Source organism: Heptranchias perlo, chromosome 25 (genome assembly GCF_035084215.1).
Source record: "Heptranchias perlo isolate sHepPer1 chromosome 25, sHepPer1.hap1, whole genome shotgun sequence".
NCBI lineage: Eukaryota > Metazoa > Chordata > Chondrichthyes > Hexanchiformes > Hexanchidae > Heptranchias > Heptranchias perlo.
In genome coordinates, this window is record NC_090349.1 from 4,699,114 (window position 1) to 4,712,151 (window position 13,038).

Genomic DNA, 13,038 nt, shown 5'->3' on the forward strand with positions numbered 1-13,038 from the left:
CACTGGGACCTGATGGTCTGTTTACACTGGGACCTGATGGTCTGTTTACACTGGGATCTGATGGTCTGTTTACACTGGGATCTGATGGTTTGTTTACACTGGGACCTGATGGTCTGTTTACACTGGGACCTGATTGTCTGTTTACACTGGGACCTGATGGTCTGTTTACACTGCGATCTGATGGTCTGCTTGCACTGGAATCTGATGGTCTGTTTACATTGGGACCTGATGGTCTGTTTACACTGGGACCTGATGGTCTGTTTACACTGCGATCTGATGGTCTGTTTACACTGGGATCTGATGGTTTGTTTACAATGGGACCTGATGGTCTGTTTACACTTGGATCTGATGGTCTGTTTACACTTGGATCTGATGGTCTGTTTACACTGGGGCCTGATGGTCTGTTTACACTGGGATCTGATGGACTGTTTACACTGGGATCTGATGGTCTGCTTGCACTGGAATCTGATGGTCTGTTTACACTGGGACCTGATGGTCTGCTTGCAATGGAATCTGATGGTCTGTTTACACTGGGACCTGATGGTCTGTTTACACTGGGATCTGATGGTCTGTTTACACTGGGACCTGATGGTCCGTTTACACTGGGATCTGATGGTCTGTTTACACTGGGACCTGATGGTTTGTTTACACTGGGATCTGATGGTCTGTTTACACTGGGAACTGATGGTCCGTTTACACTGGGATCTGATGGTCTGTTTACACTGGGACCTGATGGTCCGTTTACACTGGGATCTGATGGTCTGTTTACACTGGGACCTGATGGTCTGTTTACACTGGGACCTGATGGTCTGTTTACACTGGGATCTGATGGTCTGCTTGCAATGGAATCTGATGGTTTGTTTACACTGCGATCTGATGGTCTGTTTACACTGGGACCTGATGGTCTGTTTACACTGGGACCTGATGGTCTGCTTGCACTGGAATCTGATGGTTTGTTTACACTGGGAACTGATGGTCTGTTTACACTGGGACCTGATGGTCTGTTTGCACTGGGACCTGATGGTTTGTTTACACTGGGATCTGAAGGGCTGTTTACACTGGGATCTGATGGTCTGTTTACACTGGGACCTGATGCTCTGTTTACACTCGATCTGATCGTCTGTTCACACTGGGATCTGTTTGGTCTGTTTACACTGGGACCTGATGGTCTGTTTACACTGGGATCTGATGGTCTGTTTACACTGGGACCTGATGGTCTGTTTACACTGGGTCCTGATGGTCTGTTTACACTGGGATCTGATGGTCTGTTTACACTGGGACCTGATGGTCTGTTTACACTGGGACCTGATGGTCTGTTTACACTGGGACCTGATGGTCTGTTTACACTGGGACCTGATGGTCTGTTTACACTGGAATCTGATGGTCTGTTTACACTGGGATCTGATGGTCTGTTTACACTGGGACCTGATGGTCTGTTTACACTGGGACCTGATGGTCTGTTTGCACTGGGACCTGATGGTTTGTTTACACTGGGACCTGATGGTCTGATTACACTGGGACCTGATGGTCTGTTTACACTGGGATCTGATGGTCTGTTTACACTGGGATCTGATGGTTTGTTTACACTGGGACCTGATGGTCTGTTTACACTGGGACCTGATTGTCTGTTTACACTGGGACCCGATGGTCTATTTACACTGCGATCTGATGGTCTGCTTGCACTGGAATCTGATGGTCTGTTTACACTGGGACCTGATGGTCTGTTTACACTGGGACCTGATGGTCTGTTTACACTGGGATCTGATGGTCTGTTTACACTGGGATCTGATGGTCTGTTTACACTGGGACCTGATGGTCTGTTTACACTGGGATCTGATGGTCTGTTTACACTGGGATCTGATGGTTTGTTTACACTGGGACCTGATGGTCTGTTTACACTGGGACCTGATTGTTTGTTTACACTGGGACCTGATGGTCTGTTTACACTGCGATCTGATGGTCTGCTTGCACTGGAATCTGATGGTCTGTTTACACTGGGACCTGATGGTCTGTTTACACTGGGACCTGATGGTCTGTTTACACTGGGATCTGATGGTCTGTTTACACTGGGATCTGATGGCTTGTTTACAATGGGACCTGATGGTCTGTTTACACTGGGACCTGATGGTCTGTTTACACTGGGATCTGATGGTCTGTTTACACTGGTATCTGATGGTCTGTTTACACTGGGGCCTGATGGTCTGTTTACACTGGAATCTGATGGACTGTTTACACTGGGATCTGATGGTCTGCTTGCACTGGAATCTGATGGTCTGTTTACACTGGGACCTGATGGTCTGTTTACACTGGGAACTGATGGTCCGTTTACACTGGGACCTGATGGTCTGTTTACACTCGGATCTGATGGTCTGTTTACACTGGGACCTGATGGTCCGTTTACACTGGGATCTGATGGTCTGTTTACACTGGGACCTGATGGTCCGTTTACACTGGGATCTGATGGTCTGTTTACACTGGGACCTGATGGTCCGTTTACACTGGGATCTGATGGTCTGTTTACACTGGGACCTGATGGTCTGTTTACACTGGGACCTGATGGTCTGTTTAAACTGGGACCTGATGGTCTGTTTACACTGGGACCTGATGGTTTGTTTACACTGGGACCTGATGGTCTGTTTACACTGGGACCTGATGATTTGTTTACACTGGAATCTGATGGTCTGTTTACACTGGGATCTGATGGTCTGTTTACACTGGGACCTGATGGTCTTTTTACACTGGGACCCGATGGTCTGTTTACACTGGGATCTGATTGTCTGTTTACACTGGGACCTGATGGTCTGTTTACACTGGAATCTGATGGTCTGTTTACACTGGGACCTGATGGTCTGTTTACACTGGGACCTCATGGTCTGTTTACACTGGGACCTGATGGTTTGTTTACACTGGGATCTGATGGTCTGTTTACACTGGGATCTGATGGTCTGTTTACACTGGGATCTGATGTTTTGTTTACACTGGGACCTGATGGATTGTTTACACTGGGATCTGATGGTCTGTTTACACTGGGATCTGATGGTTTGTTTACACTGGGACCTGATGGTTTGTTTACACTGGGATCTGATGGATTGTTTACACTGGGATCTGATGGTTTGTTTACACTGGGATCTGATGGTTTGTTTACACTGGGATCTGATGGTTTGTTTACACTCGGATCTGATGGTCTGTTTACACTGGGATCTGATGGTCTGTTTACACTGGGACCTGATGGTTTGTTTACACTGGGATCTGATGGTTTGTTTACACTGAGATCTGATGGTCTGTTTACACTGGGACCTGATGGTCTGTTTACACTGGGATCTGATGGTCTGTTTACACTGGGACCCGATGGTCTGTTTACACTGGGACCTGATGGTCTGTTTACACTGGGATCTGATGGTCTGTTTACACTGGGATCTGATGGTTTGTTTACACTGGGACCTGATGGTCTGTTTACACTGGGACCTGATTGTCTGTTTACACTGGGACCTGATGGTCTGTTTACACTGCGATCTGATGGTCTGCTTGCACTGGAATCTGATGGTCTGTTTACATTGGGACCTGATGGTCTGTTTACACTGGGACCTGATGGTCTGTTTACACTGGGATCTGATGGTCTGTTTACACTGGGATCTGATGGTTTGTTTACAATGGGACCTGATGGTGTGTTTACACTTGGATCTGATGGTCTGTTTACACTTGGATCTGATGGTCTGTTTACACTGGGGCCTGATGGTCTGTTTACACTGGGATCTGATGGACTGTTTACACTGGGATCTGATGGTCTGCTTGCACTGGAATCTGATGGTCTGTTTACACTGGGACCTGATGGTCTGCTTGCAATAGAATCTGATGGTCTGTTTACACTGGGACCTTATGGTCTGTTTACACTGGGATCTGATGGTCTGTTTACACTGGGACCTGATGGTCCGTTTACACTGGGATCTGATGGTCTGTTTACACTGGGACCTGATGGTTTGTTTACACTGGGATCTGATGGTCTGTTTACACTGGGACCTGATGGTCTGTTTACACTGGGACCTGATGGTCTGTTTACACTGGGATCTGATGGTCTGCTTGCAATGGAATCTGATGGTTTGTTTACACTGCGATCTGATGGTCTGTTTACACTGGGACCTGATGGTCTGTTTACACTGGGACCTGATGGTCTGCTTGCACTGGAATCTGATGGTTTGTTTACACTGGGAACTGATGGTCTGTTTACACTGGGACATGATGGTCTGTTTGCACTGGGACCTGATGGTTTGTTTACACTGGGATATAATGGTCTGTTTACACTGGGATCTGATGGTCGGTTTACACTGGGATCTGATGGTCTGTTTGCACTGGGACCTGATGGTCTGTTTACACTGGGATCTGAAGGGCTGTTTACACTGGGATCTGATGGTCTGTTTACACTGGGACCTGATGCTCTGTTTACACTCGATCTGATCGTCTGTTCACACTGGGATCTGATGGTCTGTTTACACTGGGACCTGATGGTCTGTTTACACTGGGATCTGATGGTCTGTTTACACTGGGACCTGATGGTCTGTTTACACTGGGTCCTGATGGTCTGTTTACACTGGGATCTGATGGTCTGTTTACACTGGGACCTGATGGTCTGTTTACACTGGGACCTGATGGTCTGTTTACACTGGGACCTGATGGTCTGTTTACACTGGGACCTGATGGTCTGTTTACACTGGAATCTGATGGTCTGTTTACACTGGGATCTGATGGTCTGTTTACACTGGGACCTGATGGTCTGTTTACACTGGGACCTGATGGTCTGTATACACTGGGACCTGATGGTTTGTTTACACTGGGACCTGATGGTCTGTTTACACTGGGCCCTGATGGTCTGTTTACACTGGGATCTGATGGTCTGTTTACACTGGGATCTGATGGTTTGTTTACACTGGGACCTGATGGTCTGTTTACACTGGGACCTGATTGTCTGTTTACACTGGGATCTGATGGTCTGTTTACACTGGGACCTGATGGTCTGTTTACACTGGGACCTGATGGTCTGTATACACTGGGACCTGATGGTTTGTTTACACTGGGACCTGATGGTCTGTTTACACTGGGACCTGATGGTCTGTTTACACTGGGATCTGATGGTCTGTTTACACTGGGATCTGATGGTTTGTTTACACTGGGACCTGATGGTCTGTTTACACTGGGACCTGATTGTCTGTTTACACTGGGACCTGATGGTCTGTTTACACTGCGATCTGATGGTCTGCTTGCACTGGAATCTGATGGTCTGTTTACACTGGGACCTGATGGTCTGTTTACACTGGGACCTGATGGTCTGTTTACACTGGGATCTGATGGTCTGTTTACACTGGGATCTGATGGTCTGTTCACACTGGGACCTGATGGTCTGTTTACACTGGGATCTGATGGTCTGTTTGCACTTGGATCTGATGGTCTGTTTACACTGGGGCCTGATGGTCTGTTTACACTGGGATCTGATGGACTGTTTACACTGGGATCTGATGGTCTGCTTGCACTGGAATCTGATGGTCTGTTTACACTGGGACCTGATGGTCTGCTTGCAATGGAATCTGATGGTCTGTTTACACTGGGACCTGATGGTCTGTTTACACTGGGATCTGATGGTCTGTTTACACTGGGACCTGATGGTCCGTTTACACTGGGATCTGATGGTCTGTTTACACTGGGACCTGATGGTCCGTTTACACTGGGATCTGATGGTCTGTTTACACTGGGAACTGATGGTCCTTTTACACTGGGATCTGATGGTCTGTTTACACTGGGACCTGATGGTCCGTTTACACTGGGATCTGATGGTCTGTTTACACTGGGACATGATGGTCTGTTTACACTGGGACCTGATGGTCTGTTTACACTGGGATCTGATGGTCTGCTTGCAATGGAATCTGATGGTTTGTTTACACTGCGATCTTATGGTCTGTTTACACTGGGACCTGATGGTCTGTTTACACTGGGACCTGATGGTCTGCTTGCACTGGAATCTGATGGTTTGTTTACACTGGGAACTGATGGTCTGTTTACACTGGGACCTGATGGTCTGTTTGCACTGGGACCTGATGGTTTGTTTACACTGGGATATGATGGTCTGTTTACACTGGGATCTGATGGTCTGTTTACACTGGGATCTGATGGTCTGTTTGCACTGGGACCTGATGGTCTGTTTACACTGGGATCTGATGGTCTGTTTACACTGGGATCTGAAGGTCTGTTTACACTGGGATCTGATGGTCTGTTTACACTGGGACCTGATGCTCTGTTTACACTCGATCTGATGGTCTGTTTACACTGCGATCTGATGGTCTGCTTGCACTGGAATCTGATGGTCTGTTTACACTGGGACCTGATGGTCTGTTTACACTGGGACCTGATGGTCTGTTTACACTGGGACCTGATGGTCTGTTTACACTGGGACCTGATGGTCTGTTTACACTGGGATCTGATGGTCTGTTTACACTGGGATCTGATGGTCTGTTTACACTGGGACCTGATGGTCTGTTTACACTGGGATCTGATGGTCTGTTTACACTGGGATCTGATGGTTTGTTTACACTGGGACCTGATGGTCTGTTTACACTGGGACCTGATTGTTTGTTTACACTGGGACCTGATGGTCTGTTTACACTGCGATCTGATGGTCTGCTTGCACTGGAATCTGATGGTCTGTTTACACTGGGACCTGATGGTCTGTTTACACTGGGACCTGATGGTCTGTTTACACTGGGATCTGATGGTCTGTTTACACTGGGATCTGATGGCTTGTTTACAATGGGACCTGATGGTCTGTTTACACTGGGACCTGATGGTCTGTTTACACTGGGATCTGATGGTCTGTTTACACTGGTATCTGATGGTCTGTTTACACTGGGGCCTGATGGTCTGTTTACACTGGAATCTGATGGACTGTTTACACTGGGATCTGATGGTCTGCTTGCACTGGAATCTGATGGTCTGTTTACACTGGGACCTGATGGTCTGTTTACACTGGGAACTGATGGTCCGTTTACACTGGGACCTGATGGTCTGTTTACACTCGGATCTGATGGTCTGTTTACACTGGGACCTGATGGTCCGTTTACACTGGGATCTGATGGTCTGTTTACACTGGGACCTGATGGTCCGTTTACACTGGGATCTGATGGTCTGTTTACACTGGGACCTGATGGTCCGTTTACACTGGGATCTGATGGTCTGTTTACACTGGGACCTGATGGTCTGTTTACACTGGGACCTGATGGTCTGTTTAAACTGGGACCTGATGGTCTGTTTACACTGGGACCTGATGGTTTGTTTACACTGGGACCTGATGGTCTGTTTACACTGGGACCTGATGATTTGTTTACACTGGAATCTGATGGTCTGTTTACACTGGGATCTGATGGTCTGTTTACACTGGGACCTGATGGTCTTTTTACACTGGGACCCGATGGTCTGTTTACACTGGGATCTGATTGTCTGTTTACACTGGGACCTGATGGTCTGTTTACACTGGAATCTGATGGTCTGTTTACACTGGGACCTGATGGTCTGTTTACACTGGGACCTCATGGTCTGTTTACACTGGGACCTGATGGTTTGTTTACACTGGGATCTGATGGTCTGTTTACACTGGGATCTGATGGTCTGTTTACACTGGGATCTGATGTTTTGTTTACACTGGGACCTGATGGATTGTTTACACTGGGATCTGATGGTCTGTTTACACTGGGATCTGATGGTTTGTTTACACTGGGACCTGATGGTTTGTTTACACTGGGATCTGATGGATTGTTTACACTGGGATCTGATGGTTTGTTTACACTGGGATCTGATGGTTTGTTTACACTGGGATCTGATGGTTTGTTTACACTCGGATCTGATGGTCTGTTTACACTGGGATCTGATGGTCTGTTTACACTGGGACCTGATGGTTTGTTTACACTGGGATCTGATGGTTTGTTTACACTGAGATCTGATGGTCTGTTTACACTGGGACCTGATGGTCTGTTTACACTGGGATCTGATGGTCTGTTTACACTGGGACCCGATGGTCTGTTTACACTGGGACCTGATGGTCTGTTTACACTGGGATCTGATGGTCTGTTTACACTGGGATCTGATGGTTTGTTTACACTGGGACCTGATGGTCTGTTTACACTGGGACCTGATTGTCTGTTTACACTGGGACCTGATGGTCTGTTTACACTGCGATCTGATGGTCTGCTTGCACTGGAATCTGATGGTCTGTTTACATTGGGACCTGATGGTCTGTTTACACTGGGACCTGATGGTCTGTTTACACTGGGATCTGATGGTCTGTTTACACTGGGATCTGATGGTTTGTTTACAATGGGACCTGATGGTGTGTTTACACTTGGATCTGATGGTCTGTTTACACTTGGATCTGATGGTCTGTTTACACTGGGGCCTGATGGTCTGTTTACACTGGGATCTGATGGACTGTTTACACTGGGATCTGATGGTCTGCTTGCACTGGAATCTGATGGTCTGTTTACACTGGGACCTGATGGTCTGCTTGCAATGGAATCTGATGGTCTGTTTACACTGGGACCTTATGGTCTGTTTACACTGGGATCTGATGGTCTGTTTACACTGGGACCTGATGGTCCGTTTACACTGGGATCTGATGGTCTGTTTACACTGGGACCTGATGGTTTGTTTACACTGGGATCTGATGGTCTGTTTACACTGGGAACTGATGGTCCGTTTACACTGGGATCTGATGGTCTGTTTACACTGGGACCTGATGGTCCGTTTACACTGGGATCTGATGGTCTGTTTACACTGGGACCTGATGGTCTGTTTACACTGGGACCTGATGGTCTGTTTACACTGGGATCTGATGGTCTGCTTGCAATGGAATCTGATGGTTTGTTTACACTGCGATCTGATGGTCTGTTTACACTGGGACCTGATGGTCTGTTTACACTGGGACCTGATGGTCTGCTTGCACTGGAATCTGATGGTTTGTTTACACTGGGAACAGATGGTCTGTTTACACTGGGACCTGATGGTCTGTTTGCACTGGGACCTGATGGTTTGTTTACACTGGGATATGATGGTCTGTTTACACTGGGATCTGATGGTCGGTTTACACTGGGATCTGATGGTCTGTTTGCACTTGGATCTGATGGTCTGTTTACACTGGGGCCTGATGGTCTGTTTACACTGGGATCTGATGGACTGTTTACACTGGGATCTGATGGTCTGCTTGCACTGGAATCTGATGGTCTGTTTACACTGGGACCTGATGGTCTGCTTGCAATGGAATCTGATGGTCTGTTTACACTGGGACCTGATGGTCTGTTTACACTGGGATCTGATGGTCTGTTTACACTGGGACCTGATGGTCCGTTTACACTGGGATCTGATGGTCTGTTTACACTGGGACCTGATGGTCCGTTTACACTGGGATCTGATGGTCTGTTTACACTGGGAACTGATGGTCCTTTTACACTGGGATCTGATGGTCTGTTTACACTGGGACCTGATGGTCCGTTTACACTGGGATCTGATGGTCTGTTTACACTGGGACATGATGGTCTGTTTACACTGGGACCTGATGGTCTGTTTACACTGGGATCTGATGGTCTGCTTGCAATGGAATCTGATGGTTTGTTTACACTGCGATCTTATGGTCTGTTTACACTGGGACCTGATGGTCTGTTTACACTGGGACCTGATGGTCTGCTTGCACTGGAATCTGATGGTTTGTTTACACTGGGAACTGATGGTCTGTTTACACTGGGACCTGATGGTCTGTTTGCACTGGGACCTGATGGTTTGTTTACACTGGGATATGATGGTCTGTTTACACTGGGATCTGATGGTCTGTTTACACTGGGATCTGATGGTCTGTTTGCACTGGGACCTGATGGTCTGTTTACACTGGGATCTGATGGTCTGTTTACACTGGGATCTGAAGGTCTGTTTACACTGGGATCTGATGGTCTGTTTACACTGGGACCTGATGCTCTGTTTACACTCGATCTGATGGTCTGTTTACACTGCGATCTGATGGTCTGCTTGCACTGGAATCTGATGGTCTGTTTACACTGGGACCTGATGGTCTGTTTACACTGGGACCTGATGGTCTGTTTACACTGGGACCTGATGGTCTGTTTACACTGGGACCTGATGGTCTGTTTACACTGGGATCTGATGGTCTGTTTACACTGGGATCTGATGGTCTGTTTACACTGGGACCTGATGGTCTGTTTACACTGGGATCTGATGGTCTGTTTACACTGGGATCTGATGGTTTGTTTACACTGGGACCTGATGGTCTGTTTACACTGGGACCTGATTGTTTGTTTACACTGGGACCTGATGGTCTGTTTACACTGCGATCTGATGGTCTGCTTGCACTGGAATCTGATGGTCTGTTTACACTGGGACCTGATGGTCTGTTTACACTGGGACCTGATGGTCTGTTTACACTGGGATCTGATGGTCTGTTTACACTGGGATCTGATGGCTTGTTTACAATGGGACCTGATGGTCTGTTTACACTGGGACCTGATGGTCTGTTTACACTGGGATCTGATGGTCTGTTTACACTGGTATCTGATGGTCTGTTTACACTGGGGCCTGATGGTCTGTTTACACTGGAATCTGATGGACTGTTTACACTGGGATCTGATGGTCTGCTTGCACTGGAATCTGATGGTCTGTTTACACTGGGACCTGATGGTCTGTTTACACTGGGAACTGATGGTCCGTTTACACTGGGACCTGATGGTCTGTTTACACTCGGATCTGATGGTCTGTTTACACTGGGACCTGATGGTCCGTTTACACTGGGATCTGATGGTCTGTTTACACTGGGACCTGATGGTCCGTTTACACTGGGATCTGATGGTCTGTTTACACTGGGACCTGATGGTCCGTTTACACTGGGATCTGATGGTCTGTTTACACTGGGACCTGATGGTCTGTTTACACTGGGACCTGATGGTCTGTTTAAACTGGGACCTGATGGTCTGTTTACACTGGGACCTGATGGTTTGTTTACACTGGGACCTGATGGTCTGTTTACACTGGGACCTGATGATTTGTTTACACTGGAATCTGATGGTCTGTTTACACTGGGATCTGATGGTCTGTTTACACTGGGACCTGATGGTCTTTTTACACTGGGACCCGATGGTCTGTTTACACTGGGATCTGATTGTCTGTTTACACTGGGACCTGATGGTCTGTTTACACTGGAATCTGATGGTCTGTTTACACTGGGACCTGATGGTCTGTTTACACTGGGACCTCATGGTCTGTTTACACTGGGACCTGATGGTTTGTTTACACTGGGATCTGATGGTCTGTTTACACTGGGATCTGATGGTCTGTTTACACTGGGATCTGATGTTTTGTTTACACTGGGACCTGATGGATTGTTTACACTGGGATCTGATGGTCTGTTTACACTGGGATCTGATGGTTTGTTTACACTGGGACCTGATGGTTTGTTTACACTGGGATCTGATGGATTGTTTACACTGGGATCTGATGGTTTGTTTACACTGGGATCTGATGGTTTGTTTACACTGGGATCTGATGGTTTGTTTACACTCGGATCTGATGGTCTGTTTACACTGGGATCTGATGGTCTGTTTACACTGGGACCTGATGGTTTGTTTACACTGGGATCTGATGGTTTGTTTACACTGAGATCTGATGGTCTGTTTACACTGGGACCTGATGGTCTGTTTACACTGGGATCTGATGGTCTGTTTACACTGGGACCCGATGGTCTGTTTACACTGGGACCTGATGGTCTGTTTACACTGGGATCTGATGGTCTGTTTACACTGGGATCTGATGGTTTGTTTACACTGGGACCTGATGGTCTGTTTACACTGGGACCTGATTGTCTGTTTACACTGGGACCTGATGGTCTGTTTACACTGCGATCTGATGGTCTGCTTGCACTGGAATCTGATGGTCTGTTTACATTGGGACCTGATGGTCTGTTTACACTGGGACCTGATGGTCTGTTTACACTGGGATCTGATGGTCTGTTTACACTGGGATCTGATGGTTTGTTTACAATGGGACCTGATGGTGTGTTTACACTTGGATCTGATGGTCTGTTTACACTTGGATCTGATGGTCTGTTTACACTGGGGCCTGATGGTCTGTTTACACTGGGATCTGATGGACTGTTTACACTGGGATCTGATGGTCTGCTTGCACTGGAATCTGATGGTCTGTTTACACTGGGACCTGATGGTCTGCTTGCAATGGAATCTGATGGTCTGTTTACACTGGGACCTTATGGTCTGTTTACACTGGGATCTGATGGTCTGTTTACACTGGGACCTGATGGTCCGTTTACACTGGGATCTGATGGTCTGTTTACACTGGGACCTGATGGTTTGTTTACACTGGGATCTGATGGTCTGTTTACACTGGGAACTGATGGTCCGTTTACACTGGGATCTGATGGTCTGTTTACACTGGGACCTGATGGTCCGTTTACACTGGGATCTGATGGTCTGTTTACACTGGGACCTGATGGTCTGTTTACACTGGGACCTGATGGTCTGTTTACACTGGGATCTGATGGTCTGCTTGCAATGGAATCTGATGGTTTGTTTACACTGCGATCTGATGGTCTGTTTACACTGGGACCTGATGGTCTGTTTACACTGGGACCTGATGGTCTGCTTGCACTGGAATCTGATGGTTTGTTTACACTGGGAACAGATGGTCTGTTTACACTGGGACCTGATGGTCTGTTTGCACTGGGACCTGATGGTTTGTTTACACTGGGATATGATGGTCTGTTTACACTGGGATCTGATGGTCGGTTTACACTGGGATCTGATGGTCTGTTTGCACTGGGACCTGATGGTCTGTTTACACTGGGATCTGAAGGGCTGTTTACACTGGGATCTGATGGTCTGTTTACACTGGGACCTGATGCTCTGTTTACACTCGATCTGATCGTCTGTTCACACTGGGATCTGATGGTCTGTTTACACTGGGACCTGATGGTCTGTTTACACTGGGATC